The sequence below is a fragment of the Sinohyriopsis cumingii genome, chromosome 10 (genome assembly GCF_028554795.1).
Source record: "Sinohyriopsis cumingii isolate HCF-2022 chromosome 10, ASM2855479v2, whole genome shotgun sequence".
Lineage (NCBI taxonomy): Eukaryota > Metazoa > Mollusca > Bivalvia > Unionida > Unionidae > Sinohyriopsis > Sinohyriopsis cumingii.
The window spans coordinates 22,441,421-22,453,938 of record NC_142970.1 but is presented as its reverse complement, the minus strand read 5'-3'; the positions used below and the strand labels follow the sequence as shown (position 1 = coordinate 22,453,938).

The following is a 12,518-nucleotide window of genomic DNA, read 5'->3' as shown; positions in this document are numbered from 1 at the left end:
GATATATTGCAATAAATATTTGCAATATATTCGTGGAGATGTATATATGAGGACAGACGTGAACGATTGTTTATATTCATGTTACTTTTATTGTTTTAATCTCGATATGCAGATGTATTTAATGTTGTAATAGATTTTCTTGAGAGGAATCATTTATTTGAATTACTTATTGGCATATGACGGTATAGACTAAAGAAACAAGTTGGGATTATTTTAAACTCATTCAAATAAATTCTAGACAATATCATTGTGATATATATATATATATATATATATATATATATATATATATATATATATCGGAACTGTAAGCACTTCGGCACATTCAAGATTCTTGGCACTTCAGCACATTCAAGGATATTGGCACATTAGTACATTCATGACCTAGAATTCATTCAGAAAGTTATATTCTTTTAGACTTATTTAGGTCACGATACTGTAAGTTCTTCCTAAAATTTCATTGTTTAACGTAAAGAATTATATTATTTGTGAAGTTTTAGACAACGTGTTGGTTTCGCTTCTTTCTGCCATTTAGTTTAGGACCAAAGAGTCCTAACAAGCCAAACAACTATAAAAATATGACTCTTAATTGTGATATGAGTAGCAATAGCAAGAAGAACAATTTGTCCATATATACAATCTGAAACAATACATTATAATTTCAGTTTAATATTCATTTATAAGAAGTGAAACGCCTTGTGTCTTTTGGGGTTTGTGCGTGTAGGTGCTGTGTCTCCAAAGAAATGTCGGCCATGTTATATCAGAGGCAGGTGTTGAGGCAGATCAAACCAAAATCATAAACTGGCCAGCTCCGCACAGCCCTGAGGAAGTGAGACAATTCTTTGCATTTGCTGGCTATTACTGCAAGTCTTTGAAGAATTTCTCGAAGATAGCTAGATCATTATCAGAATTATTGCCAAGCACTGGGAATAAAGCTGGTAAGCGTCAGATAAAAACATGCAACACATTCCATGGAAGTGGAGACCGGAGCAGAAAAAAGCCGTTTAACAGCTGAAGGATGCCCTCTTCGCCAACTATTCTATGCTTCGTTGACACTAGGCAACCTTTTGAGCTGCACACAAATGCCAGTCAACACGGGTTTGGTGCGGTTCTGTATCAGCTTCAAGATGGCATCAAGCGAGTAATCAGCTTTGCTAGCAGATCGTTAACAGAAAGTAAGCTCAATTATTCAGTGCATCGACTGGAATTCCTAGCATTAAGATGGTCAATCACTGAGAAATTCAATGTTCACCTTTATGGACAGTACTGTATTGTGTACACTGACAACAATCAGCTGACGTATATTCTTACATCAGCCAAACTTGATGCCATGGCCATCGATTGTTAGCTGCTTTAGCTGCTTACAAATTTTACATCATTACAGAGCCGGATCGAGGAATTTGGACGTGATCGGTCTGTCTGATAGATAGAGATTGGAGAGTTGCTCAATCCAATGATCATGTTGTAAGGGAATGGGTAAAGCATGTATGAGACATATCAAAGCCTAATCGACAGTCCCTAGCGTTATTTCGGACCTTTGACAATGTATGCCTGCGAAGAGATGTTATATACAGGAGGACAAGTGCTGATGATCATGATCAACTAAAGCTGATGCTTCCTAAGTCTCCCCTTGAGGAGGCTATGCACTATTTATATGATGATTGTGGTCAGTTAGGCCTCGACAGGACACTTTCTCTCCTAAGGGATATATTGTATTGGCCGCACATGGCAAAATATGTGGGAATATGGATCAAAAATGCCTTCGTGGCATGCTTAGAAAATCGTCAACGAATTTTCGAGCACCACTCGCCAATATAGTGACCACACAATCATTGGAACTCCTTTGCATAGGTTGTCTGACTCTTGTGATGTCCAAAGGAAGCTACCAAAACATACTGGTTACTACATATCATTTTACCAGTTACAATTCCGACCAGAAACCAGACATCGAGGACTACAGCTGAGGCTATGTTTAATAGTTGTATAGTGCATTCTGGTACGTCCCAGCATTTACATTCAGACAAGGGTGCAAACTTTGAAAGATCATCACGGAATTATATCAAATTTCTGGAATAAAGAAGTCACGCACGACATCCGATCATCCAATAGGCAATGGTATGTGTGCGCGATGGAATGGGACACTGCTAGATAGTATGGGAACTCTCAACCCGGATCAGAAAACGGACTGGAAAAGCTATTTAGGACCATTGGTTCATGCATATAATTGCACGCGTCATGAGTCTACGTACCAGACGCCATTATTTCTTATGTTTGCAAGAAAGCCACGTCTACCTGTTGACATCGCATTTGGATTAGACAAAGGTAGTGGATCGGGCAATGTGTCCATTTATATCAAATCCATTCGGAACCGATTTAAAGAATCGTACAAACTGCCACATGTCTTGCGGGAAAATCTCATGAAAAACAGAAGAGGGCATATGACATGAAAGCAGCTCTTTAACCTGGGGATAGGGTTCCTGTGAAGATTGTGGCATTTGACGGAAAGCACAAAATTGCTGATATATGGGAGACTAATGTTTACATTGTGGATTCCCAACAAAACCCGGATATCCCATTATTCTTTGTATGATCGGAAGATGGCAAAGGACCCAAACGCACTCTTCAGTCATAATAATCATAAGCAAGATAAATCATCTTTCAAGTCTGCAACATCCGAGACTAGAAATTCACCCAAGAATAATTTCAGGGAAACAGATTCAGACCAGGATGAAAAGAACGCTATATGTCTTTATCTTCAAATTGATAATGAAATTATTGGTATATCTGGGGGTTCCGAAACAGCAGATACGGGAGATATGTCTGTCAGAAACAGTGTTGAAGATGATTTAACCGGCGAAAATTAGATCACAGACTCCTCCAGTGAGAATCTTAGAGTAGATGAGATGATGAAACCTCTTCAAGCTAAGATGTTGGGGTAATCTCAGTGTGGGAGAAGAGTTGGTTTCAGCTAGTGCAATTGATGATAATAAGCAGAGTGGTCATACTGTTGAACAGTCTGGAGGTATGAATCTATAGGACAATGTGATCAACATTGATAATGACTTTGCAGTACCAGGTCACACCAGGGTTGACAGCCCCAGTAACGTAGTAGTTACTAATCAGTTACGAACAGAGAAGAGTTCCTTGCCTGTTGCAACATCACGACGTCCTAGTCGAGTGACAAAAACACCTTCATGCATGCCCTCGAGATTATTTGATGCCCCAAGCCATTAATGAGCGAGACTGAATAACAAAAGTCCGTGTCTTCTAGTCATTGCACACAAACGGAGCTTTTTAACAGTATGCCTGAAACCATTTCCAAAGCCATAATTTGCATCATGGTGGATACCCCTAAATGATGAGTACATCATTTGAATGTGTGGAGGGAAGTGTGTAGCAGGAGCAAATATTTTATAATTTTATATATTCATGCTTTAATTAGGCAGAATTAGGTATTGTATTGTTTCATATAATTAATGTTCATTGACGAGTAAAATACAGTCATTGGTTGCAATTATTGTCTTATTCTCATTTTTTTTAACCATTTAGGCAACTTTGAACCAGGATTATATGTTCTAGTTTTGTTCATTCTGAACAATAAAGTTACCCCGATTACTGTTCATGCTGGGTTGTTCTATTGTATGACAAGTTGTAAGCAACTTTCTGATTGGTTAGTTTGCTACCTTGTCTGTATAAACAACATATAATGAACAGCATACTACAGGTGGTCATTCCATTGGAGCTTCTAAAGGTGCTGGTCTTGGGATTGCAGTAAGAAAAGTGTCTGATGATTATTTTGCTTCGAGGAAAATGTGAATTGACATTTTTCCCATATGATAAGGTAAATAGATCTATAATATGGTTAATGAAACTGTGTATTTTATATGTACTCTGTACATTTCTTTGAAATGTATGCTGATGTATTTTAATACCTTTAATAGGAAAATCAATCTACATATTCTTTTCTTAGCATATCATTATGTCGATATGTTTGTATGTCTGTCTGTCTGCTCTCTAAATTTGCTCTACATACTGATTGTTTTGTGTTTATGTTTATTTGGTCCACTATCTCTCTATATGGTTAATTAATAAATATATGGGGCAGCAAGTCATTTGTATTGAACTTACTGTAAACAGAATAAATGTATGCATGCAGAACAATAATGTACTGATGACGGTATTGCTATTTATAGTTGTAGTAAATGTATTTGTATTGTATTTGCAGGGTGTGAGAAAGCAGGAGAAATGTATTTATCTCCATTTACCAGCCTCGTGCACAATAAAACCCAATTTCTTATAACAAATAATGGACTTGCATTTTCTATTCTCTGATACGAAGGCAAGTGCTGTAATACCTGTACATTTGTAGACATGAAACTATTTTTTATATGTAACTACGTAACGTTTATGTCATATACCTAACTAGCTGAATGATGCAAAATATTTTAAGGGAGGAAATACAGATTAATGAGCGAAGACATATACTATACATTAATATCGTTAATGTCAAATGTGTTAGAAAGAAACGTGTCGATACGACTATTATCTTCGGATGGTAGAGACAATATCATTTCTAAAATATCTTCCTAGTGACCATATCCGATGGATAGTATTTCTGTCCAGAAGTACTTAGACATCAATACAAACATTGTAGGTAATTTAATTACGTTTTACCCATGTATATTTTATTCTGGTGAATTGGCCATTTTTGTGTGCTGCAGCTGGGTTAGGGTGTAGTGAAATGTGTTTGGGTACGAGCAGGGATTCAATTTAGGTATAGATGATTTTTATAATTACTTTTTTTTTCTCCCCCACCGCAAAACCTTCCAAAGCCATCTCTTTCTATCTGAGTTTGAGTTGAATTTCTTTTGATGGAAGTCCTTCCAGTTTACCCACTGGATTGTTTTATAGGACAGTTTACATAGCACATACAATCCAATCACCCCTCTCAACCCCCCGCCCTAATATATGTTGGTCAAAGCTTTAACGTTTCTGCAGTGCATAACATAAGAAACATGTTAGCCAAGTGTGTTAATCAACAACATTACTAACTGAAGAATTGTTAATTATTATAAATTACAGACAATGAGGTTACTTCCACTGATGTCTGAACTCTGCTAATAACCCTTCATACCATTTCTATATTTCTTAAAAGTTAAAAATCGGAGGTCACGTCTGAGTGGTATGGTATTATGACGTAACAAAATTGTCTATAATACATAATGCCAGAGTCAATTAAGAAAGGAACCCCGATCATTAACGCATGTTAAAGCACTTTGTTTCTTTGATTTTGTTGTTGTTGTTTAACTGATTTGACGCGTTGGTGGACTTAACGATGGATAAGTTTTCTGAAATAATTTCAGGCAAACAGATTCCATATATCTTGTTGACCTTGGTCTCCAAGTCCATCATACAATGTACTAATAGTTTGAATGCAATCGGATCCCTTCTGTCTTGATCCGTGATCATTATTTAGTGGCAGATCTGGATAATCCCGAGCTCATATGCTTATAATGGATTTAGGCCTTCTAAATCCAAGACTTTAAAATACTTGAAAATTAAGTTTAAGTGCCCTGAAATGTCCTTGAAAATCAAAATCAGTCATGGGGATTTGTGTCACTTATATATCAATCAAGTGTTTTTAAACCCCTAATAAATCAGTCCAAGTTTATTTAGTCACTGACAACTCAACTGACAACTCAATCAATGGGTCTTGTCCATCACAACCAATCAAATGGGCTTTTTAGTCTTGACAAATCAATCAGTGACACTTTACATCTTTGACGAGTCAATGAATGGACTTTATATCTTTGACAAGTCAATCAAAAGGCTTCACATCCTTGACAAATTAATGAATGGGCTTCATACCTGTGACAAATCAGTTGGGATGGGGTTTCTTTATATACATGATTTAATCAAATGGCTTTATGACCTTGACAAATCAATCAATGGGCATTATATACTTCATTAATTAATCAGTGGCTTCAAACCATTGGTATTTGGGATCATTATATTTGATCTAGGCATAAAACACATTGTAAAATGACTGTTGACTGGAATAGTTGGTTGACTACTTTATTCCCTAGGCAACACTTGGCCAATTAATATAATATTTGGTTGTCTGCTTTATGCCCTAGGCAACACTTGGCCAATGAATATAATATTTGGTTGTTTGCTTTATACCCTAAGCAACACTTGGCCATTTAATATAATATTTTGTTTTCTGCTTTATACCCTAAGCAACACTTGGTCAAGTGCAACTTTCTTGACTGGGATACTTGGTTGACTGAACTTTATCCTGCACAACACCTGTAACCTTCAATAATGATGAATTTTCTATTTACCTCAGTCTTATGTTTGGAGTCACTGACAATTTTTGTGACAGATACTTGTTTGACTTTTTTTCTTATCGTACATGCCACATGTTCAATGACAATTTCTTGACAGTGGTTCTGTGCGGATTGATTTGTATCCTACAGAAAACTTGTTCATATGACATTTTGTTGACAGGGATACTTGACTAACTTTTCATCCTACTCAACACTTGGTCTTAGCCATTTTGTTTACTGGGATACTTGGATGACAAAACATTACTGATATGTCATCGCTTAAACAGATCATTTGGTGAACGTGTTCTTTTGAACCTTTTTATATGTCTCGTTCAATGTGATATATGCATGTTGAGCACAGTGTCTAATGGACATGTCATGAATATTGAGCACAGTGTCAAATGGACATGTCTTGAATGGTGAGCACAGTGTCAAATGGACATATTATGAATGTCGAGGACAGTGTCAAATGGACATGTCATGAATGGTGAGCACAGTTTCTAATGGACACATCATGAATGGTAAGCACAGTGTCAAACGAACATAACATGAATGGTGAGTAGTGTCAAATGGACACAGCATGAACAGTGAGCACATTGTCAAATGGATAGGGCATAAACCTTGAGTAGTGCCAAATTTACAGAGCATGAATTGTGAATGCAGTGTCAAATGGTCTTATCATGACTGGTGAGATATATCAAATGGATGCAGCATGAATGATGAATGGCGAATACAGTGGCAATGGACATGTCATGGATGGTGAGCACAGTGTCAAATAGACACAGCATGAATGATGAATGATGAGTACAGTGTCAAGTGGACACAGCATGAATGGTGAATGATGATTACAGTGTCAAATGGACACAGCATGAATGGTGAATGATGAGCACAGTGTCAAATGGACACAGCATGAATGGTGAATGATGTGTACAGTGTCAAATGTACACAGTATGAATGGTGAATGATGAGTCCAGTGTCAATAGACACCATATGAATTGTTCGCATGTGTTAACTAAATGATCAACATATTCATACATTTAACTTTATGGGTAAATCTCATCCTAGGTTGAACACATTTCAGTGTACAACAAAATCAATAAAAACCTTCAACTTTAAATTTATTTACTAAAATTTAAACAATAAATATACAAACAAATATATTGATTCTTCGAAATGTGATACTGACTCGAAATGAGAATGAAAGCAATAATAGACTTATAAGACAATTAAATAAATTCAATAAATATAAAGACATGTTGATTTCTCAAAGGAAAAACGAACATTGAAGGTAGAAAAACATCATATAGTGATATATATTAATTAGGGCATTCTTGATAAACAACAACAAATCAAATGCAGTCAAGCCAGAGCTGAAAATCTTAACTATTTATTATTCAGAATATATGGCAAGAGAACACAGCAAATGTTCAAAGGAAATTACGATTTGTATCAAAATATAATTTGTTTTTAATATGCAACTTGTAACTTGTTCATTTCTACATACATTCGTTCGCACATGTGTATATATAGATATCAAAGTTGTTGACAATCACAATGAAAAGAACACCTTCCTGTTAGCCATCTATTGATCTCAATGGTGAAGTAATGCCCACAAAACATTGCAAGTCTTTGGCCAAGGGAAGTAAGACCATGTCTAATTTGGTAGACTGAAAATACGTCTTCTATCTGAATTTTCCATATTTTTTTATTGATTAAGGGCTAACTTTATAACAAATAGGTTGTAATTAAAGACATTCCTTGCCAACGTTGATGTAGACAAAACTTTTATATCTCAACTTTGCAAATTGCAGACTGATAAAACGCCATAACTCTGTAAGAAATATAGCAAGTGTCAGTGAAGACGGTGTATGCCTAATTCTATATAGACACAAACTATTTTAAATGATCGACTTTAAATATTGAAGACTTCTAAAGGGAAATAACTCTTTAACAAATGGGCAAAAACCTCCATTCAGTACTCACAGAAAAGAGTTACAAGTCAAAATTCTTTAAGTCAAAGAGTGACAAGCCAAATTTATTTAAGTAAAACGCATAACTGCAGAAAAAAACTTTAAGAAGTAAATTAGGATGGAGAAAGACATGGATACAAAGAAGGACACACGAATAAATGAAATGCATGGATAGACACTTGGTATTCTGTATCCACTCACAAGGCACCAAGGGTATGAATAGGGTTTTTGAGTGTTGGCTGAGATGATATTCTTATGGTTTGGAGCTACACTAAAGACTAAACTGAGAATAAAACCTCCAAAAAATGAATCAAATTCAATCAAAACTGAGACAAAAAATGAAGTTGAATCATAACTCCAACCTTTAATATCAAGAGAACTACTAAGAAGTTTGTCTTTAAGATGCAAGAATGAATATAATAATCATGTGCAAATTAAGTATCATTACCTCTTTAGTCCTTCATTTAGTCAGGGTACACCATTACAATACTACTACTACTACTACTACTACTACTACTACTACTACTAATAATAATAATATTATAATAAATTAGTGACATTTCAAGACCTTTATATAAGTCCTTTGTTTTAGTCAGGGGTACACTAGCATGAAGATAATAATACATATAATCATAATTATTAATAAAAATAACAATAAACCAGTGATATATCAATAATACCTCATTCGGTGTCCTTTATTTGGTCGGGCCACATCAGTATAAATATTAATATATATAAACCAATGATAAACCAAGACATCATTCTAGCGCCTTTACTTGGTCAGTTGACACATCAATATACCATCATGAATATAATACTTATAAACCAGTGGTATAACAAGATCTCATTCTAAGGCCTTTACTTTGTTAGTTGTCACTAGCATACCATCATGAATAGACTACATATAAGGCCTTTACTTGGTCATTTGACACAAGTATTCCATCATGAATATAATACAGTATAATCTGTCTTGAAAGATCACCCCTTCTGCCCAAAAAGTAATGGTCTCTCAAGACATGTGGTCTATCATGACAGGTCATACCACCATATAACCAATAAATGTTTGCAACATGAACATAGTCTTCCAAGACAGATGGTCTTTCATAGCAGTGGTCTCATAGGACATGTTTTATTGTACTTATAAACCAGTGATATATCAAGACCTCAGTCTAAGGCCTTTACTTGGTCAGTTGACACCAGTATGACATTATGAATATAATACTTATAAACCAGTGATATATCAAGACCTCAGTCTAAGGCCTTTACTTGGTCAGTTGACACCACTATGACATGAATATAATACTTATAAACCAGTGATATATCGGGAACTCATTATAAGGCTTTTTATTATTATTATTATTATTATTATATATATATATATATATATATATATATATATATATATATATATATATATATATATATATATATATATATATATATATATATATATATATAAAGGGCTATTACTCTGTAACAGTAAAGATATTCTTTGCCAAATTTTATATAGACTACTGACACTTTAATTAGGTTAAAATGCCTGGACATTTAGACCAAGATGTTAATCCCTGCCAGATGTAGAATATGTAATTGGTATGTCTGATAAAGTTATCTATCGTTCCTAATAACAGTGCTACTGGAAAGCTCGGGATCAGATTTGATAATTTATATTATCTGATATTTAACACCGTCTATGTTGTGGTCAGATAAATTAAAATGCTTAGACACCAGGGAATCTTTGATTATTGACATACCTCAATTGCTCTTTTATTCTAAAATGGAATTCTGTTTTAGTCTCATCTATGTATGGTTTACCACATTTAGTGCTGGTGAGTAAATGGATAGCATTATGTGGCATGTATGTCAGACAACTATTGTACAGCCTGGGAACTAGCTTGCTGGTGTGTAGAACCCAAAATAGAATCCTAAATATCTGGAGATGTGATATTGGCAAATAAATAAATCGGTTGTTTTATTTGCTTATCCATTTCACAAACGTCAGTCTATGTACAACATTTAGATTTATTTGATTTCTTATACTGTATTATTTAATGACAAAATACCATATGAACTCTTAATGAGAGACTACATTATTATGTGCAAAACAGGCAGCCACCCTGCATAATATCATGAAGTTCAATAACATGCTGTGGAGCACCTGTTATTCAAGGTTTTACAAAATTGCCTGCCTCCAATGAATGAAGTTTTTATTTTTTGACATAAGTTCTATGGGAAATGAATCACATTTAATCTAATTATTTAACCTTGTCACATACTCAAAATAACTGCAAGCAAGGAAATAAAAAAATGATAAATAATATAAATGATATTGCTGACTATATAATCATAGTTGACATTGCTGACTATATAATCAAGGTTGATATTGCTGACTATATAATCATGGTTGATATTGCTGACTATATAATCATGGTTGATATTGCTGACTATATCACCATGGTTGATATTGCTGACTATACAATCATGATTGATATTGCTGACTATACAATCATGGTTAAGATATAACTAATGACAAAAACAGGACGTAAATTCAGTTGCATGCTTTAGACAGCCATGCTGTAATACTATATTGTTGGTCAAGCACGCCTCTAAAGAAAAAAGAGTTTAAAATATCAGTCTTAAAACATACTGAGAAAGTGTACAACTAATAAAATCTTTAAATCTACATAATGTAACATTTAAAAGCAAACAATTATATTTTCTTCAGTTAATGCGCCACAATTATTCACTATTTCCATCAATAGTCAACTCTATTACTGTCATATGTATTAACAACGTCAATACTATACATGCATTGTTTCTATATATATAGATATATAACACAATAACTGTCATGTGTATTAACAAAGTCATCACCATACATGTATTGTTTCTATATATATATACAACACAATAAATGTCATATGTATTTCCATAGTCATGACTGTAATTGTCTTGTTTCTCCATAGTCAACATACAAATTGTCTTGTTTATTTCCAAAGTCAACACTATACATGTCCCATGTTTCTCCATATTCAACATCTGAACTGTCTTGTGTTTGTCCATATGCAACATTATAACTGCAATGTGTTTGTTCATATTCAACTTTATAAATGTCTTGTGTTTGTTTCATATTCAACATTATAACTGTCTTGTGTTTGTCCATATTTAACATTATAACTGTTTTGTGTTTGTCTATATTCAACATTATGACTATCTTGTGTTTGTCCATATTCAACATTACAACTGTCTTTTGTTTGTCCATATTTAACAGTATAACTGTATTGTGTTTGTCTATGTTCAACATTATGACTGTCCTGTGTTACTCCCTGACAGTCAACATAGAAACTGCTTTTTGTTTAACTATAGTGAACACTATAACTGTATTTTATTCCTCCAAAGCAAACACTACAACTGTATTGCATTTCTCCATAGTCAATACTAATTGTCTTGTGTTCATCCACGGTTAACACTATAACTGTCTTGTATTTCTTCAGACACTGTATATGTATTGTTTCTCCATGGTACTCAGCCTATAATTATGTTGTGTTTCACAACAGGCAACATTTGTTTTAGTTTCTCCATAACAATGGTGTCACGTGTTGCCGCCCACAGAAATAATTTGCCCCATACAATAATGAGTTGATTCATGACAAGGAATGACTTGTCCTGGGATGTTTCTGCTGGTACATATGAACTAGTCAAGCATTCATTCCTGCTCCACAACTGAAGTAGCCTTTGAATGGACAATGCTGAAAAATCATACAGATTTTGTCTTAAACTTTAAAACTCCCATGAGCTTAATGAATTAGTCAGGAAATTAGTAAGCTGATTCTGTATGTCAGTTAAGCATTGGAACTTTACAACAGTGCAATTTACAAGTGTGCAATAAAAGTCATGTATTTTTATCACATATGAAAAATATACATTTTTTCTATTTAATGTTCCATGTCATAATCCAATAACATGTAAACAGTTACTTTAAACTATTACAAAATGCACTCTCATCATGTATTTTTTTAAATTTTCTTACATATATATCATTTGGCAAAATGTCCAATGCCACATATATCTAAGTAATAGAGCTTATAAAAAACATGCAGATCACTGGAAAAGCCCCTATGGTTAAGAAGGTAGAGATGTTTGTAGGGGAGACGTTGATGTCCCAGTAATAAAGAACTTTACATTCATTTCTATATGGCAATGAGGTGAAAAATGACAT

General features: G+C 34.3%; 1 protein-coding gene across 1 annotated transcript in view; it reads right to left on the bottom strand.

The window, feature by feature from the left end:
* Positions 1-7,434: 7,434 nt before the first annotated feature.
* LOC149789709 (uncharacterized) overlaps positions 7,435-12,518 on the bottom strand; it is a 124,319-nt gene continuing 119,235 nt past the window's right edge. Inside the window, exons 15-16 of the mRNA XM_089971708.1 lie at positions 9,547-12,048; positions 7,435-9,462 (exon numbers count right to left, since the gene is read on the bottom strand). The gene's annotated coding sequence lies outside the window, so the exon portion shown is untranslated. The remainder of the gene's footprint in view (positions 9,463-9,546; positions 12,049-12,518) is intronic.